The sequence below is a fragment of the Scyliorhinus canicula genome, chromosome 8 (genome assembly GCF_902713615.1).
Source record: "Scyliorhinus canicula chromosome 8, sScyCan1.1, whole genome shotgun sequence".
NCBI lineage: Eukaryota > Metazoa > Chordata > Chondrichthyes > Carcharhiniformes > Scyliorhinidae > Scyliorhinus > Scyliorhinus canicula.
Window position 1 is genome coordinate 101,357,913 of NC_052153.1, and position 23,038 is coordinate 101,380,950.

Consider the following 23,038-nt stretch of genomic DNA (forward strand, 5'->3'; position numbering starts at 1 on the left):
ATTAGCACAAGGCTCCATTCTTGCAGCTGCTGGGGATGTTGTCGTGCATGACTTCGTAGCCATTACGATGTGGGAGTGGTGTTTAGAGCACAGGATGTTCCTGACTTATTTGGGAGAGGGTTTATCGTTTACAGCAGTTTATTTCTGGCTGTTCAGGTTTCTTTGCAAGCTCTGGTTTTATAAGTTTGCTGCAATTTACATATATATGTGTAAACTATTAGAAACCTGGCCTCCTCTTGATCTTGTTGCTCCAATTCTGTTATGCCAGCTGTAAGCACATTTTTAAAAATTAATTTACATGATGTGTGTTTTGCTGGTTGGGTCACGTGATACAGAAAGAAGTGTAACAATGGACAAAACCAATACAAAATGACACAAATCACATAATTAGCAGAACAATTAAGTATTAATGTGCTGCCAATCTGAGCCACTTTAAAGGACAATAGATGAGTGGAAAAAGCATAACTTGCAATGGGAATAAATCTTAATTACCTTGACTGCAGCCATTCAATACGTTAACTTAACCATAGATTTTCATCAGTTGATATCAGCATTGTGACAAGAAACCGTGTTTTGTTTTGAAGGGGACGGTGGTGGCGTAGTAGCATCGTCGCTACACCCAGGGTAATGCTCTGGAGATCAGGGTTCAATTCCCATCAGGGCAGATGATGAAATTTGAATTCAATAAAAAAAGCTGGAATAAAAAGTCAAACCATGAAACATTGTGGATTGTCATTTTAAAAAACATTGTGCTGTTCTTTGTGGTTCTAATCCTAGGATGGTTGGAGTAGTGTTCACAAACACCACAACTAGCTTTTATATTGAACAAAGCTGAAGATTTATTTGCACTACTTAATTGGATTCAATACTTACTGCTATATAATAAACTGTTGATAATAAACATTCAATGTACACTCATCTACTAATCTCTACACTAATACTATGACTATGATCTGCTCTCACTCACACTATCTTTCCTACAGTGTGTCTTCCAGCTTTCTCCTCAACCTCTCTCCCAGAAGGCTTGCCATCAATGCCTTATACAGTTCTGCATCTAGCTCCCTCTAGTAGTTGATTTGGACATAACATGTAAGAGAATCCCCAAATTACAATCACAAACAAATTGAAACTGCTGCTTTACAACAATCACTGATTCCTGTCACAACACTGATATCCTTACAGTTCTGTGCATTTATCATAATGTCACACCCATCTAGTTCGCTAATATCCTTTAGGAAAGAAAATCTACGGTCCTTACCTGGTCCAACATATGACTCGAGATCCACAGCAATGTGGTTGACTCTTAAAATGCCACTCAGTTCGACAGCAATTAGTGATGGGCAGCAAATGCTGGCCTTGCCAGTGATGCCCACATCTCATGAAAGAATAACAAAAATGTTGGTTTTCATACTTTTCAAGTGGGCGAAGACTCTAAATCTTTTCATTGGGTCATTAAATCCCCTACCGTTCCAGGTGATTATCCCCTGTGGGATCAACCATACTTACCTTGTGGATGCACCTCTGCACTCCGGGGTTTTCCTTTGTTAGGGGACCATCCAAAATAGCCAGCATCATCATACTCATTCAATACGTTAACCACAAACTTCCATCAGTCGGTATCAGTGTTGTGTTAGGAATCAGTTATTGTTGTAAAGCAGCAGTTTCAATTTGTTTGTGATTGTAAATTGGGGATTCTCTTACATGTACATAGAAGAACAATATTCAGTGACTTGTGTTTCTTACATAATTTATCACATTATGTGATCCTTTGGCAATGGCATCGAAACTAAAAGGTACATGAACTATGTTGTTGATAAGTTAACATGGCACACAGATCTTCACTTTGATTTTTAAAATAATCAATTTTTAATGAATACAGCAATTGAATGCATTACAAATAGGAATACTCTGACAAAAAATCTGTACCACTCTACAGCGATTAGTCATCTTGGAACAGATTCACGACTTGCGGATGACTGCAATTATGTGCCAGCTGGTTTCATCAAATTCTGCCTGGTGATGAATGTAGGAATTTCAGATCTATTAGGCAGGATCTACTGGTTGCGTTGCATCCGGAAAACAACACGGCACGGCGGACAAGATCGGTAGATGACGGGAGATCCCACATCCGGAATCTACCCGGCTCGCCATGCCTCACAAGATCTAACAGGCTCTCATGAGACGTCGCAATGTGAATCCCGCCCATCACTTTCTCGCAAATCTGCATATTAAGAGTGAGGCAGCCAGTCTCACTTTAATATGCATTCCCAAGATCTACCCAAGGCGTGGGATCTAGCCCCTTTGCCTTGGAGACCTCGGGCGAGCACCAAACAAACGGGGACCTGATAGAACGGCACCCATGGGATCGGAGGCCCCCAGGTACATGCCCTCTAGGCAGGGTGACTGCTGGTGCTATTTGGGCACCCTGGCACTGCCAGGGTGTCAGGCACTGACAAGGTGGCACTTCCAGGCTGGTACTGCCAAGGTGCCAAGCTCACATTTATTGCACAATGGTGATCGGGTTGGGGGTGCCCTGCATGGGTGTGGGAGAGGTTTGGGAGCCCACGGACCCCTTATAGTGAGTTGAGGCTTAAGGCATCGTAAAAAGCTTGGGCTAATGCAATTTTGTTTGGATTAAGGAGGTTCCCTGTAGAGTTAATTAGATTTCAGCTTGGTAAGATAATGTAGTTACTGGGTGGAGTTAATGCAGCAAGCATTTTGCAGGTAAGCAGAGTTTCCATAGAGTTCTCGATGAAGCTGAGAAGAGGTCAAGCATTTTGTTCCCACTGCTGTTTGTTTAAAGATATGTCTGTAGGCAGATTATCAGTCTTTCCAAGCAGTTCAAAATGGTCTGTTAGAAGGTTAGCTGAAACAAATTGAGAAGCATCTTTTGGAGAAATACAGCCAGAGTTTCTGCATGGTTCCTACAGGAGTCAGGTCTTTTCGTTAAGGCAGTTTCAGAAAGGACATATTTGTAAAACAGGTATTCCTAAGTGCTAAAGGCTTAACAGTGGATTGAGAGCTGAGAGTTTTTAGTTGTTTGCGTGGGAATAAATATAACAGTTAAAGGTTAATGTGCCACTGCGCTGATCAACATTCCTTTTTCAATTAAGCGGTAATTTAGCGTGGCCAATCCACCTACCTTGCACATCTTTTTGGGTTGTGGGGGTGAGACCCACACAGACATGGGGAGAATGTGCAAACTCCACACGGATAGTGGGCCAGGGTTATACCCAGATCCTCAGCGCCGTCAGGCAGCAGTACTAACCACTCCACAACTGTTCCGCCAAATCAACATTGTTTAAGGGGTAACTGTAGGTTATTTTCTGGTGCGATGTTAAATATATTTTAATATATGTTCATAATAAAGTTTGTTTTAATATACCATATTCCTATTTTTTGTGAAATCACACCTGCAGCGAGGCATCTTTTCCTCATAGTCTTACAAAATAAAAATAAAATATTGGGGTTTCTGTCCAGTATCCGAGCAACTGCTGGGGTCTGTTCTGGGATCGTATTAGTGTTCAAGTTGTCATCCAAGTTGCTTCTACCTCAGAGGAAATTTCAATATAAATGTCTGTTTTGCCTTGCACTCCCTTTTGATTGAAATATAATTGTCTTTCACAAAATGATCAGAAATTATATTTTGAAAATAAAGCCAACGAGGAATTATCTATTTACTTCACTATAGTCCCATCAACGTATGAACATGCCTTTTAGCATATCGCTCTCTCAGCTAAAACAGATCCTCCATTTCTCCAGTTGCAGCAAGCATCATCTCAGGATCAATACAATGCCCCCTGTTTCATCAGGTATAAAAACTGTCAAGATCCATGTTGGAGTAACTGGCAGGAGACTTGAGACTAGGAAAACTGATGATGTCTCCAAACCCATTGTCTCCCAGTTTACTTCTTCACCCAGCCATGCTTTTCATTACTTTTCTGTCTGCTTTACAGGGTGGGGGAGGATTCATCATCAGAATTCATTTACAGAAGTAAACTCATCAATCGCTTAACACACTACACCTAGTATTTTAAATGATCATACGTTCTACCCAAAATAACATCACCAGTAGCTTTCATTTCCATCCTTCATTCTCTCTTCCCCTAAACCTGATGGGTCTGCACACACCAAGCTTCTTTCCTTTAACTCTTCCTCCCTTGTTCAGTCAGCTATCGTTACCTATACCTACCACCACCTTATTTTCATTGAATGCTATTGTATGCTAGCCTATAATCATAACTTTTAAAAAAAGATGACAACTAAAAATAATTTCATGGTTGAAATATTGCTGCAGTGCTTTCACCCTCTATAAGCCTCAATTTGTTCCTGTCGATGATCATCGGCAAAATTGTTACAACTGGCCTTAGGCGAGGTCCTTCAATTTGTTACCCTCTGTCCATTCTGTGGGAATGTCTCAGTGTGAATCCCAATTTGTGAAATTTTGCGTGGGATATCCCCAAATTGTTATGCCCCCAGCTGAGGCAGAATGAACCTGCCCCTTTCTTTATACAACCCCCTCAGTTGGTGGCAACAAGGTTAATTTACAAAGCGTGCTGATAATTACAACCCTGAAAAAATGTAATATAGAGCAATGTGCCAATGAAACTTGAATATATAGGGGGAGGAGAGGGGGTTGTTATTTGATATTGGGGTGGGAAAGGGGGGGGGGGGGTACTTCTGACATGATGTGTAAATGTATGGTCTTTTTGTAAATTTTGTAAAAGAAAATCAACAAAATCTCAATAAAAATATATTTTAAAAAAATTAATATGAAGATAGTCCAAAATTGGAACACACCGACTTGAGAAAAAGTATGTACGAAGACGCCAATCACCTTGTGTCGTCGGGTGGAGCACTTGGAAGCCGAGCTTTAACAGCGGAATGAGAGCACAGAATCCAGAGCACTGCACCCACACACCTCATCAACACCACCTGCCAAACCTGTGGTACAGTCTGCGGATCCAGGATTGGACTATTCAGCCAATGCAGAGCCCACATCCCCAGAGCAGAAGCAGGTCATCCTCAATGCTGAAGGACTACCCAAGGCACACAGGTTAGAAATAAGAAGCAAGTCCAAAATTAAAAATTTTAAAAATATACGGATCAGTTTTTATCTTGTCCCCGAGGAAAAATGCTGTGGCCGTTATACTGTGTGATTCCGGTAGCACTTACTTCAGCAGTTGAGTGGATCTTTTGAAGATTCCTGGTTCGGCAATTCTGCTGAGAGGAGTTGTCCTGCTTTCTTTTCAACTGTGGCTTTGCTGATTTGACTTGCATCCAGCAATCAGAGAGGGACTTTACCTGCAACCACCAGGGGTGACCAGTGAATGTTCTTCAGCTGTGACCCTTCACAGCACACACCAGCATAGGTGAACTACTGGAAAACCAGACGAGCATGCACAGACCAGAGTTGCAAGTCAGTTTTTAACCCCTTTTCTTGTGTATTCCTCAAAGGGGGAAAATGCAAGCACATCTGGGGTATAACGCAGAGGATACAGTCTCTGCTGAGATGGTAATCAGCTTCCATTATCTCCACAGGAGGTTACTCTTCAGTCATTGCATTGCCTCATCCTGTCTGAAAAAGTGTGCGACATTCTCCTGTCTCTCTTGGGACTGAGTATGTCCACACAGGAATTTTCTACAGTCACTGAATTATATTCTCAGAATTTACATTGGCTTGTATGTCCATTTTTAAAAACACGTGTCTTATAAGTTCAAAATATCCAAAAGAAATTCAGGCTATGATCCAGCGTGCCAAATATTCAGGAAACATTCCTATACCTATTGTCCATTCATGTGTCAGCTTAAAAAGTAAGCACTGGAATGTTATTAACACATAAATAACGCAATTGGATTCCATTCATATCCTTGCATGCATCAGTATGCATGCACAGTACACACACTTTCCAGCAAGCATCATTGTAAAGTAAACAGGAGCTGATTTATTGTCCCTCCCACAGTGCGGAGACCAACTGGAGAACACATAATATTATACTGGCTGAGATCAGTCATTTCAGAACAGACCAGGTATCAAAGCTGATACCTTCCTGGTTTATTTTCACAGCTCAGCGCCATAGCAAATAGCTGGTTTATCCAGTGAAGTGAACTGCTTAAAGCTTACATGATTTCCAACGGTTTTCTTTTACACATACTCATCGGCAACGTTTCAGAGCCAATGCTATTCAGACTGTTTTCTAATTTCAAGCATGTATCGATGCTGCTTCAATTTTAATATTCATGTTACATGTGGAATTAAAATGAAAAAATAGCTTTCCAATGCTTCTTACAAGGTAAAAAAGCATTCTCATGATATGCTATTTTTCCCTTTTACGCAAGAGCATGTCACAAAGGTGCTCGGTTCTCAATGTGCTTCATAAGGCAGGTGAAGAGGAGCTTATGATGGGCCAATAAATGCAGGTAATACTGAAGCATCCTGAACAAATCTGTCATTACTGTGCTCTCCAACCAGCCGATTGCGACTGGCAGGCCAATCCGAGGGTCTTGAAAAGTTTTTTAAAATGTAAATAGAGAGAGTGGGAAGAGCCTCGATTCTGTTCGGTGGTCTTATTTTAAACTGTGGTGTCTGTGGGTCACAAATGCAAGCTGCTGGAGAGTTTTAACAATAGAGCAAAGTGTCGTTACATAGACAGATCAGCAATTCTTTATGTTAAAACAAACCAATTATCCACCTACGATGTTGCCACTGAACTGCTGTGGCCGCAGTCCAATTGTCAGCTCATTGCCTGTGATTGAACTGCGCCAACAAGTGAAATAAACGGGCCTTTTCATTTTATCCTGTTGCTAAGACTAAATTTCTAAAACGACGAGCGAGAAGCCAAGAAGAGGGCAAAAACCTACCATTTCCACCAAGAATGGAAAAGTAAATTTGTTTTTACGAATTTCAAAGACAGGGAGCTAGATTCTCGTTTTTGGGACTAAGTCCCCACGCCGTCGGAGAAGCTGTGAGGCTGGATTCTCAACCCCGCTGCCACATTTCTGTTTTACCCGGCCAGCGGGATGCTCCGTTACGCCAGCAGGTCAATGGGGTTTCCCATTGTGGGGCAGCCCCATGCCGTCGGGAAATCCCCGGGCTGCCGGCAAGGTAGAGCATCCCGCCAACGGAGAATCCAGCCCGTGGTCTTTTACGCCAGGAAACCTGGTCTTTTACGCCAGGAAAAGGATTCCCCGTTTAGCTGGGGGCTAGTAGACAGCTGTCATGGAGCTCACAGCTTGAGCTGCCGATACGGCTGCCCGTACTTCCTAGTCAGAGGGCACGCGTGCGCGCGACGGCAGCCTCCAGCGGCCGCTTCGTGCTCCATGGCGGACTCAGCCTGTGGACCTGGACTGGCAAAATAGTGTCCCACACTGACCACTCGTACGCCCCGGACGGCCCACACACATTGCCCCCAGCCCTGAATTAAGCCCCCCCCCCCCCCCCGCCCACTCAGCGGTGCTCCCCTGACTGAGTCCGGGCCGCCAGCAAGGATCACAGACAGTGGGACCATGAGAGATCCATGTTGTCAGGAATTTGGCCGGTCAGGGATGGAGCATCGCAGGGCAGGCCTCGGGCAATGGCCTGAGGCGGTGGATACTCGGCGCAGTACGCCTATTTTCGGGTGGGCGGAGAATTGAACAAGAGGCGACGCTCCCGATTTCGTGCGCCAAAACAGATTCTCTGCCCTGTCGCCGAACGTGATTTCGGCTTGGAGTGCACAATTCAGAGGAAATAATTCAAAGTCCGCGTTTTGGTGCGTTTGAGGGGTGTTTCTCGGCCGCCACATTGGCGAGATCGAGGCCTGTATTCAACGGCACATGGTGCCAAAAATGGCCCCCACATGAATCTTGCCATTCCTGGCACCTCGCCGTCTGATTTGCCCAACTTGTGCATCAGTGTCTCGCAGCTAACAAGGGGGTGAAAAAGCGGCTTGTGGCACAATGGCTATCACTGCAGCCTATGGCGCTGAGGACCCGTATTCAAATCCCGGCTCTGGGTCATGGTCCGCGTGGAGTTTGCACATTCTCCCCATGCCTCCGTGGGTTTCACCCCCACAACCCAAAGATGTGCAAGTTAGGTGGATTGACCATGCTAAATTGCCCCTTAATTTGGGAAAACAAAAACAAGGGGGAGCTGCTTTTAAATGCTCCCTCACAGTCAACAAATAAGCATGGCAGCGCACAGACCTGTTCCTCGGTTTGACAATGCTGACTTGACCAGGTTTCTTGATGCTATGGATGAGAGGTGGGGCACCCTGTTCCCCCTCGGGCAGTGGAAAACCAGCAGATGGGTCAGCAGTGCTAGCTAGGAGGCAGTGGCAGCTGCAGTGAGTGCGCGCAGCATGACCAGGCCATTCAATGCCGGAAGACAACAAATAATCTCCAATGATCTGCAAGGGTAAGTTACCACCTCTCTCCTGGCATCAGTTCTGCCTGTCACCAACTCATGAGGCCAGGCCATCCGGAGTTGTATCCTCTCCCCCACCATCCCGACCCCGCCACCCCCACCCCCATCCCGATCCCGCCCCCCCTTCCCGATCCTGCCACACACCCCTCCATCCCGACCCCGCGCCCCTTCCCAACCCCACCAGCCCCCTCCTCCCGCTACCCCCAAAGACCACCCCACATCGGAGGAGAGCTCAGATGAAAACACTAGTGATGCGTCACTGCTGTCACCCGCACCTTCCACCAGCGCAGAGATGCACACCTCAAAAAGCAAAGAAAAGTACAGCACAGGAGCAGGTCCTTTGGCCCTCCAAGCCTGCACTGACCATGCAGTCAATCATAAAACTTTCTACACTTCCGGGTCCGTATCCCTCTATTCCCTTCCTATTCTTGCATTTGTCAAGATGCTCCTTAAACATCACCATCGTACCTGCTTCCATCACCTCCTCTGGCAGCCCTCAGTGTAAAAACCTTCCCTTACACATCTCCTCTAAACTTTGCCCCTCGTACCTTAAACCTATGTCCCTTCGTAATTGACTTTTTCACCCTGGGAAAAAGATTCTGACTATCCAGTCTGCCAATGTGCCTCATAATTTTGTAGACTTCTATCAGGTTTTCCCTCAACCTCGATCGTTCCAGTGTTAACAAACAGAGTTTATCCAACCTCTCCTCATAACTAATGCCCTCTCTAGCGGTCAACATCCTTATAAACCTCTTCTGTACTCTGTCCAAAGCCTCTAAACCTTCTCAGTGAGTAACATTAGTAGACAAGCTTCAGGGGCTGGTGAGCACCATGCAGTTGCTGATGCACATCACGTGGAGGCAGGAACATCCAGGAGAGACAGCAGTCGGAGGTGACCCGGGTCACTGTCGGTGTGGAGTTTGCACATTCTCCTGTGTTTGTGTGGGTCTCACCCCCACAACCCAAAAGATGTGCAGGGTAGGTGGATTGGCCATGCTAAATTATCCCTTAATTTTAAAAAAGTAATTTGGTACCCTAAATTTATTTTTTCAAAATCCCCAGAGCTGATGCAGATGATAGGCCAGAGCCCTGAGATTCAGGATGGGGTGTCAGTGACATTCCAGTGACTGTAAGGCCGATTGGAGGAGTTCCAAAGCCTTCAGGTGCAGGAGATGGTGCCAGCAATGCATTGCACCGAGGCCAACACTGCTGGGGTGGCGACCACAGTGGAAAACCTGGAGCACGACGTGGTATCCAAGGTCTGTGATGACCATGGCTGAGGGCCTCGACATCATGTCCCAGGCGTAGGTGGACATTGTCAAGGCACTCCAGAGCATGGCCTAGTCGCTGAGGGCCATCGCTGAGGGCTTCGACCCTATGGTGCAGACAATGGGGAGACTCTAGCACTTGCAGAGCCAGATAAACTAGGGGCATCTGGAGCTTGCTCAAGCTGCCCCTCCATCCTGTGGAGTCCCCCTGGGCCCTGCCGGCACCCTCAGGGAGGAAGAAGTGCTGGAGGCCAACCCGGACCTGCCACTAAGGAGATTATGGCACTTTCCAGTTCTTCGGAATCCCTCCCTCCTGACACCGGCACAACTCAAGGGCAGCAGGCAGAACAGGGTAGCACGGCAATGCCTGTGACACTGGTTAGTTGACCGGGGCCTTCCCATTCCAGGTCCTCTGGGCGTCCACCAAGGGTATCAATGTACACAGGGCATGGAAAGCAGCCGGCTGCCTCCATCTTTGATATAATTCCTGGGTACACAGATAGATCCACACCAGCAAACACAATTTTTATCTGCAAAGAATTAGAGAAGAAGATCGACAATCAGAACGGGCTTCCATCCCTGGACCCTCAAAGCCTAACCCTTGCCATGTCTGTCCCACCTTGTCTCAGAGTGCGATCTAGCGAGCCAGTTGTGCCGGCAAACCTTGCTCTGCACATTCACCCCAGCCACATTAGGAAGCCCTCGACCCCAGACCTCTACCAGGAAAATTTCGGAAGCCGTGCTCAGTTGCTTTCCACTCATCCAGATATTTACCCTTTGGCCACAAGAGGATCCTTAGTGGTGGACTCCTGCTTTTTTGTGTCTTACTGTTGGCAGCTGCCTTTATGGTGCTGTCGCTCCTAGAGTTCAGGCATGCTGTTCAGGCATCAGATTGTTGGTCATGCAATGTACTAATCATACTCAGACATGGGTGAAATTGACTTTCAGGATAAAGCCATTGCAAAGCTCTGTCTGGAAGAGTTTGGTAGGACAGACAGGCTGCAGCTGTGGTTGCCCCAGTTATGGGTCTCCGCATTATTTAGAGTTGTCTTGAAGGCCTCACAGACAGAGAGTGCCTCATCCCCCCACTGGCCCAGAGGTGACCCCAGACCTGGAATGTTTCAGCCCCAAGACCAAATCCAACCTCCCTGAAGGACCCCCCCCCACACCCCACCCCCACCCCCCACCTTAACTGAGCACTGGGGCAGCAGCTCCGGTGCCTTTGAGCGCTACATGCCAGAAAATGGAAATGGCTACTCAGCTCCTCACTTCCCCTCGGTAGCCACTGCACTAGCTTCCCGTTTTTAAAAGCCTGTGTGGCTTCCCACTGGGGAGTTGGGTAATTCCCGGGAGGCAGCTGCATTCAATTTCAATATCATTATTAATGGTAATCTCGCTGTTTTTGGGCAAGATCCAGAATTCGGCATCGGGAGCGGATAGGGTGAATCTTGATTTTGCCCTCTTCCACTATTCACCCGGAGCACCCGGATCCCCGTCAGGTTCAATGCAGTCACTGAATCACGTCCAAGATCATTTATCACTGGAGTTCAAACATGAATAAAAGAGGTCATTTGGAACAGCATCACAAATCAATGCCTGCAAGATTTCAAGAGAATTTCCCTTTTAACAGCGATTTGGATGCAAAAAGCTGGGGGGGGGGGCGGAGATTAAAGAGAATTTTGAAAGCTCCACTGTCACTCTTTTCAAAACCTGTGGTTAAAGGAAAGGCTAGTGTCCTGTTATGCTCTTGGCGTAGCATAAGCTGCTTCCTTGATGTTCACTCTGACAAAGGAAGGTTCAGACGTGGCGATAACTTCAATACGTTTATTAAACTATTTACAATTCTCCTACTTGGATTCACCTCCACTGTTAATCCTTCTGTAGCTACTCAAACTGACGAACCAGTCTGCTACAATCCACGTGGTGGGTGTAATGTTGAATCAACCCTGTGTCTGTACTCACTGAGTGCCTCCACTGGAAAGAGGAAGATCATGTGTGCTGTGTCCTTTATATATGGGTTGGTGTAATGCCCCCCTGTGGTAGTGTCACCTCTGTGTGTATCGTGAATGCCCATTGGTCTTGTCCTGTCTTACTGACCTATTGGTTGAGTGTCTGTGTGTCATGTCTCTGGTGCTCCCTCTAGTGTCTAGCTAGTCTACATGTACTTACATTAACCCCTTGTGTATCTACCGTGATGCATATCAGCACAGCTAGCAAAGACCCAGATTTTTGCATTACACATCTGTGGCCAAAACATAAGAAACCATTCACCGATGGTGAAATTATCAAAGAGCCTGCCATCATCTTGTTCAAAGACTTTAAAAACAAAGATTAAATTACAACAGCCATCAAGAGCACGCCGCTTGGTACTTTAACAGTAGCCAGAAGGGTGGACTCATTGTCTGAGGCCACGTCTCAACAAATACACCAAAACCTATCAGGTTGTGAATGTTTCTCACAGCAGTTTGTTGAATCATTAGACGTGACGGATACAGCCCTGCTGATTGTTTTTGGTCGCATGGCATTCAAACACTCAACAACAAAGGAAGACTTTCTCACTGTCAATGCTGGGTGTCAATGCAGGCTTCTGGAGAAATGATCCTGGATTCCCCTCCTTTGTCAATTAGCACTGTGCGATCCAGCAACAAGTGATAGAAAGCAAGGTTATTGACTTTTCTCATGTAATTACAGTTTTTGTCAAGATCATCAACTCAATTCATGCCAGAGCTCTACGACATCGCTTGTTTAAATCATTACTCGATGAGCTTGAAGCCACCTACGGTGAATTAATTCTTCATGCAGATATGGCGTGGTTCAGTTAATGAACAGTCCTTCAGAGATTTTTAAATCTGCTCCCAGAAATTGTCACTTTTCTTAAATCAAGAAATGAAGTGTACAGCGAGCTGTCAGATAATGAGTGGTTGCTAGACTTGCCGTTTCTTATGGACATAAAGTTTTTTACGCAGAGGGTGGTGGGTGCCTGGAACGCTTTACCAGCGGAGGTGGTAGAGGCGGGTACGATAGCATCATTTAAGATGCACCTGGACAGATATATGAACGGGTGGGGAACAGAGAGAAGTAGACCTTGGAAAATAGGAGACAGGTTTAGATAAGGATCTGGATCGGCGCAGGCTGGGAGGGCCGAAGGGCCTGTTCTTGTGCTGTAATTTTCTTTGTTCTTTAAGTGCAAATTTGAACGAGCTGAATCACAAACTGCAGGGGAGGGACATGATCAGTGCAGTGAATGCATTCAAGTTGATACTGGGCCTGTGGTCCGTTCAGTAAAATAACAAAATTACTAAGCACTTCCCAAATCTGGAGAAAACTAAACAACAGGTCAACAGAAAGGGTCCAAACAAACTCTGTGACCACCCGAACAAATTAAAAAGGAATTCAACAAACAACTTTAGGAGGTAGTCAAGATGGAACAAATTATTATGTTTGTCTCAAATCCTTTTCTTCAAGTGGGCATTGGAGAACTGACAGCAAATTTCAGCAGAGGTTTGAACAAAACAATGGACTTGACATATTTTTGGGGGCTTTTGTAAATTAAATTTAAGAGTAAATCTAGTGCTGCATTTAGGTTTTAAAGATGATCTTGTGTTTAAAAAGGTTGGAGATCACTGCTGTTGGATCTGAATTTATTAATCCCTCCAGATGAAGGATAAATTCTATCTTTACCACCTCTACTTCACAAGAAGGCTTGTCACAGAAGTGCGCAATCTGTTGCAGAATGACCCACCAACAACATCTGTATTAAGGATGGTTGTTCCTGCACAGAACTCCAGCTTTTGTACTATCAGATTCATTGAAGCCATCCCAAGAATTAGCTGTCACATCAACTACTCTGCACAGCACACATTTGCTAACTAATTAATTCGTAAATTGGCCACAACTTTAGGGGTTATGTGCTGGGCAAGAAATAATTTTCACTGAGGAGGCAGGATTCCCTCAAATGCAGGGCTGCACTTTACGTCAATATGGGCATCAAGGCTCTTGAATCAACCCATTATTGTAGTGAGCATAAATTATTCATCTTCACTGTACAGGTCTCACCCTGTTACAAAAAAAACCATCATACCAAGGTAGTAGCCATGATGTGTGCCAGCAAATGAAAGAAAATAAACACGTGGAAGGCTCAGAGAAGATCATAGAATCTCTACAGTGCTGAAGGACGCCATTCAGCCCATCGAGTCTGCACCGACCCTTCGAAAGAGCACCCTACCCATGTCCACTTCCTCATCCACCCCACCCTATCCCTGTTAACCCACCTAACCTGCACATCTCTGGATATAAAGGGGGAATTTAACATGGCCAATCCACCTAACTTGCACATCTTTTCGCTGTCTTTGCTGGAAATTTGCGTTTAATCCCAAGTAGTGCCATCCTCTTTTGCTGCAATTTCAGCAGGACCTTTAAATCTTCAGCAAAGATAGCTGCACTGTTCACTTGGTGCCACTGTGCTTTAGCGAAAAGTCACTTTCTGCTGCTATCACGTTTTCCCCCTTTATGGTAATCGGCTGCCAGGCCTTTTTCAAGTTCCTGCCTTACTAAGTTGCACCACAAATCAAGTTCTCAAGCTTCTTTCTATGCTCACAACCGATTCAAAATAGAGTGGTTAGTAAACTTTCACTGCAAAATTTGATGTTTCTTGCCCCACAATGCAAACCAGTGGATGCACCTGCATTGTGGGTCAGCATAACCCCTTATTTGCGCCACTCACAAAACTAAAACTCTAGTTTTTGGTAAATTAACAATTTTTAATCTTGGCAGCATTGTGTGCAAATGTTGGCAGCAGTGGGAGTAAGATTGCAAGTTGTAGCCTACTCAGTGCCCCAGAGACTGGCTACAATCACTCTAAAGTGTAAAAGTACCAAATTGTACATGATATGACATGAATGTCAATAATTAGGCATATTATCTTCACAGAGAATCTTGAAGCCCATGTTGCTCAATATTTTGTAAGGATGATTCAGACCGGGAAAGGTGGATTGTCCCCCGAGGACAGTGTTTTAATTAATATTTAAATTTATGATAATAGTACATCAACCTACCTACAGCATCAAACAGATGCTGCCATTGCTTTATCATCCCATTACCTAATTTCCGTGTCAACTGCATCCAACAAGTTAGATTTGTAAATAAAAAAAACATTATTTAGCTGTTTGTCAAATTTTGATATTTCACGCACTGGATGTAGCTAACATTCCGTGCATAAAGATCTCTTGTTTGTGGATTATGATATCTGAAAACAAAATAAATTTAGCCATCACTAAATTTGCCCACTCAATAAGCACGTTTAATAAAATGACATTTCCATGCCATTGTCTGTGAAAATGAGATCTGACAGTTCTTACAGGAATAGCTTGCAATTGTTTTTTTGGGGGAAAAAAATCTGATAACTATACTAAACTATGACAGAAACGTATCTATATTGACAGAATAGAGCGAGATTTTCTGAATAGCTTGATGACTTTTAACCTCATCAACAATTTTGAGCAAACAGAGATAAAATATGCAATTAAATATTTCAGAAGGAGTGAATTACAATTTTAATTTGTTCTACTTCCAGTTTGTAGACAATATGATAGAATCACATCTTGCTTATTAAAAAAAGTCAGATGTTTGACACTAGATTATGTTGTTATGGCAATGGCCCATATGAAGCATAATTGGAATTAATGCACAAAGCAATTTTTTTTATATCCAGTTAGAAAACGATGCTTATTGTGTTTTGCATAAATGCATCATCACAATTCTGCTTGACATAATCCATAGGATAACGTTAGAGCTGTTAAATTGTATGGTACATAATGTCACAATAATAATGTTAAGAAATAAAATAAAAATCTATGAGAAATGAAACATAAAAGATTTAATAAGAAAAAATAAGCAATGATTAACCACAAACATAATACTGTCAGCATACGTGAACTTTAAAAAGGAGGAAAACCCCAGTGGTACAAGCAAGTTCCTTTAAATCAAAACTCATATTCCTCTCAGCTGTCCATTCAATTTTTGTATTTTCAATCATTTATTGCCCGTTTCTTGTGCTGTTAGGAAGCATAAGTACTTATTAATTTTATTAATTTCTATTCTTTCATGGGATATGGGTATTGCTAGCATGGGCAGCATTCCGTGGTCATCCCTAATTGCTCTTGAATCGGGTGACTTGCCAGGCCAATTCAAAGGGCAGTTAAGACTCAACCAAGTTATGATGGGCCTGGAGTTACATATAGGGCAGATTAGGTAAGGTCAGCAGATTTCATTTAGTGAACCAGATAGTTTATTTTTACAGCAATCAATGATAATTGTCATGGTCACATCACTGAGACAAGCTTTCAATTCCAGGTTCAGCACTTGAATTTTACTTCCACCAGCTGCCATGGTGAAATTTCAACCCATGCCCCCAGAACATTAGCCTGGGCCTTTGGGTTACTAATCAAGTGACATTATCACTGTGCCATCATACCACTGGCATTCTCAACATCTGTGGTCAGTAACATCATATCTAACTAAAGACCATCCACCAAGTTACGACTAACAACCAAAAGGAAAATCGACTGAGAATCATAAATTGTTTGTAATAAGGTAAGACAATCAAAGAGGGTGACCGTCAGCCTTGAGTGCCTTTTGAGGGACCACGGTTACATTGATTGGATGATATTTTCTAGTTCTCAATTGGACTGTAAGTAAGAACACATCAGCTGCTTTTGGATTTAGGTGTTAAAAAGTATTAATACCTTTGACTTTTTCTGTAAAAGATAAATAGGAATAAAAAGATTTTTTTTAAAGTCAAGAACCAGCAAGGATTCTTATTTTGCTATCGCTCCCAATATGAACAGAGGATTAAGGAGTCATTTTCTGGCCTAATTGTACTGCTGGAGAGGCTTTCCTAACAGGAGGACATAGAACATAGAACAGTACAGCACAGCACAGGCCCTTCGACCCTCGATGTTGTGCCGAGCATTGTCTGAAACCAAGATCAAGCTATCCCATTCCTCGTCATTGTGGTGTGCTCCATGTGCCTATCCAATAACCGCTTGAAAGTTCCTACAGTGTCCGACTCCACTATCACAGCAGGCAGTCCATTCCACACCCTAACCACTCACTGAGTAAAGAACCTACCTCGGACATCCCTCCTATATCTCCCACCCTAAATCTTATAGTTATGCCCCCTTGTAACAGCTACATCCACCTGAGGAAATAGTCTCTGAACGTCCACTCTATCTATCCCCCTCATCATCTTATAAACCTCTATTAAGTCGCCTCTCATCCTCCTCTGCTCCAAAGAGAAAAGCCCTAGCTCCCTCAACCTTTCCTCATAAGACCTATCCTGCAAACCAGGCAGCATCCTGGTAAATCTCCTTTGCACCATTTCCAATGCTTCTACATCCTTCATATAATGAGGTGACCAGAACTGCACACAATACTCCAAATGTGGTCTCACCAGGGTCATGTATAGTTGTAGCATAACCCCGTGGCTCTTAAACTCAAGCCCCCTGTTAATAACCGCTAACACACTAAGCCTTCTTCACGGCTCTATCCACTTGAGTGGCAACCTTCAGAGATCTGTGGACATGAACCCCAAGATCTCTCTGTTCCTCCACATTCCTCAGAACCCTACTGTTGATCCTGTAATCCGCATTCAAATTCTTTCTACCAAAATGAATCACCTCGCACTTATCAGGGTTAAACTCCATCTGCCATTTTGCGGCCCAGCTCTGCATCCTATCAATGTCTCTTTGCAGCCTACAACAGCCCTCCACCTCATCCACTACTCCACCAATCTTGGTGTCATCAGCAAATTTACTGACCCACTCTTCAGCCCCCTCCTCCAAGTCATTGATAAAAATCACAAATAGCACAGGACCCAGCACTGATCCCTGTGGTACACCGCTGGTAACTGGTCTCCTGTCTGAAAATTTTCCATCCACCACCACCCTCTGTCTTCTATGTGATAGCTAGTTACTTATCCAATTGGCCAAATTTCCCTCTATCACACACCTCCTTACTTTCTTCATGAGCCAACCATGGGGAACCTTATCAAAGGCCTTACTAAAATCCATGTATATGACATCAACTGCTCTACCTTCATCTACACACTTAGTTACCTCCTCAAAGAATTCAATCAAATTTGTGAGGCAAGACTTTCACAGATCCGTTTTGACTATTCCGGATTAAGCTGCATCTTTCCAAATGCTCATAAATCCTATCCTTCAGGACCTTTTCCATTAACTTACCGACCACCAATGTAAGACTAACTGGCCTATAATTACCAGGGTCATTCCTATTCCCTTTCTTGAACAGAGGAACAACATTCGCCACTCTCCAGTCCTCTGGCACTGTCCCCGTGGACAGTGAGGACCCAAAGATCAAAGCCAAAGGCTCTGCAATCTCATCCCTTGCCTCCCAAAGAATCCTTGGATATATCCCATCTGGTCCAGTGGACTTGTCGCCCCAAAATTGCTAATACATCCTTCCTCAGAACATCTACCTCCTCCAGCATACCTGCCTGTATCACACTCTCATCCTCAAAAACATGGCCCCTCTCCTTGGTGAACAGTGAACAAAAGTATTCATTCAACGCCTGTCCTATTTCTTCTGACTCCATGCACAAGTTCCCACTACTGTCCTTGACCGGCCCTAACCTCACCCTGGTCATACTTTTATTCCTCACATAAGAGTAAAAAGCATTGGGTTTTCCTTGATCCGACCCGCCAAGGACTTCTCATGCCCCCTCCTAGCACTCCTAAGCCCTTTTTTTTTTAGTTCATTCCTTGCTACCTTGTAACCCTCAGACGACCCAACTGAACCTTGTTTTCTCATCCTTACATACTCTTCCTTTTTCCTCTTGACAAGACATTCAACCTCTTTTGTGAACCATGGTTCCCTCACACGGCCATTTCCTCCCTGCCTGACAGGGACATACCTATCAAGGACACGCAGTATTTGTTCCTTGAACAAGCTCCACTTTTCATTTGTGCCTTTCTCTGACAGTTCCTGTTCCCATCTCATGTTCCCTAATTCTTGCCTAATCGCATCATAATTACTCCTCCCCCAATTATAAACCTTACCCTGCCATATGGCCCTATCCCTCTCCATTGCAATAGGGAAAGACACCGAATTGTGATCACTATCTCCAAAGTGCTCTCCAACAAACAAATCTTACCTGTTGGAAACTTGGGTGCACACTAGACACAATTCCTTGTTGTGTTACTGGTAGGCGATTAAAGCTCTCCATTAGAGGTATGGTCAAAATTATCCCTGAAATTTTCAGATTATGGCTGCACATTCTCCTCACATGTACAAGGCATCAACTGAAGTACAATATTGTTGGCAGGCTGGCTGTTCAATACATATGAAAACACATTGCATCTACTAATAAACGTTTTTCAACTGAAACTCACAAATATTTGTTGTACATTTTTCATAATGTGGAAACATCTGATTGAATATTTACTTGTGTAATGGTTTGAAAGTCCGACGCATTTCATTCATGCGGTTAATATACTGTGACTATAATCAGTTTTCAGAAACATTGATAGATGAGCCATTGAATGCAGTCCTTTCAGGATTTGCTAAGAATATCTTTGAAAATAATGGGTGTTTAATGAGCATATGCATTAATAAAAATCCTCAGTGGCACAGAACGTTTCATTAGGGAAAGATCTATCATCTCTAAATTCAATGCCAGAACTGTATTACATCAAACCTGACTCAGCATTCCATTCGCTTTTAAGCTCACCCGCACACAGAGAAGCACAATTGGACACCTTGGTGTCGATATTAAAAATTGAGCATATAACATGCACATCCTGTCACAGTTTTACATTATGCTATTTCCGTCTTGCCTACTTTTTCAGTTGGAGGGGCCCAGTTCAAATGCACTGATTTCTCTCTTAGTATTTGTCTGTTCAGCTGAAGGTGTCTTGAATTTGTTTGTTTTCAGGAATAAGCAGTGGCATATGTTTTACAACCCCTTGGCTTTTGTGTGATCTAGTTTTATTAATAATCCACGGCAAACCCGAGTTGGGATTAACTCAGAAGGTCATCTTATTTCACACATTCAAAACCTGCAAAAATAAGTGTCAGCAATGTTCCACTCCACATTAACACAGTAAAGAATGGATAGAGAGAGAGAGGTGCATGGTAAAAGGACCACAGAAAAACTGAATATTGGTTCACGTGAGTTGCAGAGACCCGAAGCCAAGGTCCAATGAGGAATTATTTACGGTAGGCATTTCAAGTTCGGCTGGCTGGAGCCTGGTGTTGTAAGATTTGCTTTACAGGTGATGTTTATGTCGCGAGATGAAGGAGGCACGCAGAGATTGTGCCGATTCTGTAGGTAATGGTACAAATTCTTCCAGAGTCAGGACAGATGGGCTGGTTATCCTCCCTGAATAGAGTCAGCCTCTTTGTAGCTTTCCAGTTGGTAGCTCAGAGAGGTAATGTTAAACTGTCTCATGGGCCAGATTCTTGAGCCATGTGAATTCAAAAAGGGATGTTTATCCCATTCTGGAATTGGCTGTTTTCAGGACTAATGATGGGCTAAGTGCTCCTGCCAGCGGAGATTCACTCCTGGTCTCTGCTGGCTCCAGAAGCAGCACTCAGGTGTAATTCCATGGCCTTTACCATACTGCTTTATCCACAGAGGAGAGTTTGCCGGATTCTGTCGAAACCCTGGCATCGAGCAGCCATTTTGAGTGGGCCCGATATTGAGGGCTGGCAGTGGTCCCTCTCCCCCCCCCCCCCCCCACAATGGAATTCTTGCCCTCCTTATCTGCTCATAAGTAGGGGCATCCCTTCACCACCCCTACTGGTTTGGGAGGGTAATTTTTATTCTTCGTCCTCTTTGGAAAATGGAATTATCAATCATGGAAGTTGTGACTGAGGGGGGGGGGGGGGGGGGGGGGGGGGGTGCCCCCTGACCAGGCTGATCACATGGAACATGTGGGCTGAATGGGCCGGTCAAGAGGGCACGCGTCTTCACACATCTGAAGAGTTTGAAGGCGGACGTGGCATTGCTACAGGAGACACGCCTGAGGGTGGTGGATCAGGCTAGGCTGAGGAAGGGATGGCTGGGGCAAGTGTTTCATTCGAGGCTAGACTCTAAAACTAGGGGTGGGTAGAGATTTTGATCAATAAGCGGGTGTCATTTAAATTAGGGAACTAGGAAGTGGCAGACTCGAGGGGTAGGTTCGTTATGGTGAGTGGGAAGTTGGAGAGGATGACGGTGGTATTAGTGAACACCTATCCACCAAACAGGGACGGAGTTTGAGGCGGGTGTCAGGGAAGATTCCGTACCTGGATTGGCATAGGCTGATCATGGGGGCGGAGGGGGGGACTTTAATATGGTTATAGATCCGAGGTTGAATCAGTCGAATTCGAGGACGAATCAGTCAAGTTTGAGGACAGGGAGGGTGCCAGCTGCGGCGAAGGAACTAAAGGGGTTTATGGAACAGATGGTAGGCATAGATCCGTGGAGGGTTGGACGACCTAGATCAAAGGAGTTTTCTTTTTTCTCCCATGTGCACAAAGTGTACTCCTGAATCGACTTTTTCATTTTGGATAGGACTTTCCTGGCGATTGTGGTAGATGCTGAGTACTCGGTGATTGTAGTATCAGACCATGTCCCACACTGGGTGGATTTACAGGTGAGCAAGGAGTGGGGGCCAGCATCCGCACTGGAGATTGGTTGTTAGGGCCGTTAGCAAATGAGGAGGTGTCTGCGCGGGTGAGGGAGGCCATCCAGAATTATGTAGAGATAAATGACACAGGGCAGTTTTCGGCAGCAACGGTATGGGAGGCACTGAAGGCAGCATTTAGGCGGAAGTTGGTTTTGGTACAGGCTCATAGGGAGAAAGTGGAGCGGGCAGAAATGGACAGGTTAGTTAGGGAGATTCTCCAGATGGTCAGGAGATACTCGGAGGCCCAGAGGCGGGAAAGGGTGACAGAAGCTGCAGATGGAGTTTGATATACATAGGGAAGGTGGATGGGCAGTTGAGAAAGGAGAGGGAGGTGGTGTATGAATGTGGGGAGAAGGCCAGTAGGATGTTAGTACACCAGCTCAGGAAACGGGAGGCTGCTGTGGAGATAGGAAGAGTGAAGAATAGAGGGAGGAACATGATCCTGGACCCAGCAGGGGTAAACGGGGTGTTCAAGAAGTTTGATAGTCGGCTGTATGAGTCGGAGCTCCAGCTGGTGTGGAGGAGATGAGGCAATTCTTGGTGAGTTTGGAGTTTCCGAAGGTGAATGAAGGGTTCATGGAGGTCTGGGAGGCCCGATCGGGCTTGTTGTGGTGGAGGGATTGTAGGCCATACCATTGAGCAAGACCCCGGGCCGGCTGGATACCCAGTGGAATTTTCTAAGACGTTTTCTGGAGTGCTGGGTCCGTTGCTGGTGAGGGCATTTAACGAGGCTAGGGAGTGAGGTGTTCTTCCCCAACAATGTCACAGGCTTTGATCTCATTGATTCTGAAGCGGGAGCAGGACCCAGAACAATACGGATCGTACAGACCAATCTCCTTACTAAAATTGCTGGCCAAGATTTTGGCCTAGAGAATAGAGGATTGTGTTCATGGAGTAATAGGGGAAGACCAGACAGGATTTGTCAAAGGAAGGCAGTTAACAGCCAACATTAGAAAGCTATTAAATGTTGTCATGATGCCCTCCGAGGGTAGGGAGCTAGAGGTGGTGGTCGCTATGGATGCAGAGAAGGCCTTTGACCGGGTGGAGTGTAAGTATTTGTGGGAGGTCCTGGGGCGGTTTGGGTTTGGGCAGGGCTTTGTAGACTGGGCCCGGTTGCTGTACCAGGCACCGGTGGCAAGTGTGCAGACAAACCAAGTGAGTTTGGACTATTATAGACTGAGCCGGGGGACGAGGCAGGGATGTCCACTCTCCCCACTGTTATTAGCTTGTCTATAGAGCCATTAGCGATGGAACTGAGAGTGTCAAAGGACTGGGAGGGGTTAGTCTGTTGGGGGGGGGGGGGGGGGAAATGTTGGAGTATAAGGTCTCATTATATGCGGGCTTTACCGAGTTTTAGGAATTATTGCTGGTCAGCAAATATAGCCATGATAGGAAGTGGGTAGTGTGAGAGGGGTCGGTAAGGGAGCAGGTGGAGGCGGCATCATGTAAGGGCATAAGTTTAGGGACACTGGTAAGGGCACCTCTGCCATTCTTGCCGGCTCGGTACTCCACAAGCCCCATGGCGATGGCAGCTCTGAGGGTATGGGGACAGTGGCAGAAGCACATGAGAGTGCAGGGAGTGTCGGTGTGGGCTCCAATTTGTGGCAACCACCGGTTTGTCCCGGGGAGGTTAGATGAGGGGTTTCGGAGGTGGCAAAGAGCTGGGATTGAGAGGC

The 23,038-nt window shown here is 45.0% G+C and overlaps 1 long non-coding RNA gene across 2 annotated transcripts in view; it reads right to left on the reverse strand.

Moving 5' to 3' along the window:
* Positions 1-23,038, reverse strand: part of LOC119970414 — a 224,513-nt gene that overhangs the window by 166,476 nt on the left and 34,999 nt on the right. Inside the window, exon 1 of one of the 2 annotated variants that reach the window (XR_005461611.1) lies at positions 493-783. The exons of the other annotated variant lie outside the window; for it this stretch is intronic. This is a non-coding gene — a long non-coding RNA (uncharacterized LOC119970414). Of the gene's footprint in view, positions 1-492; positions 784-23,038 lie in introns of those variants that run through there. 2 annotated transcript variants of the gene reach the window in all.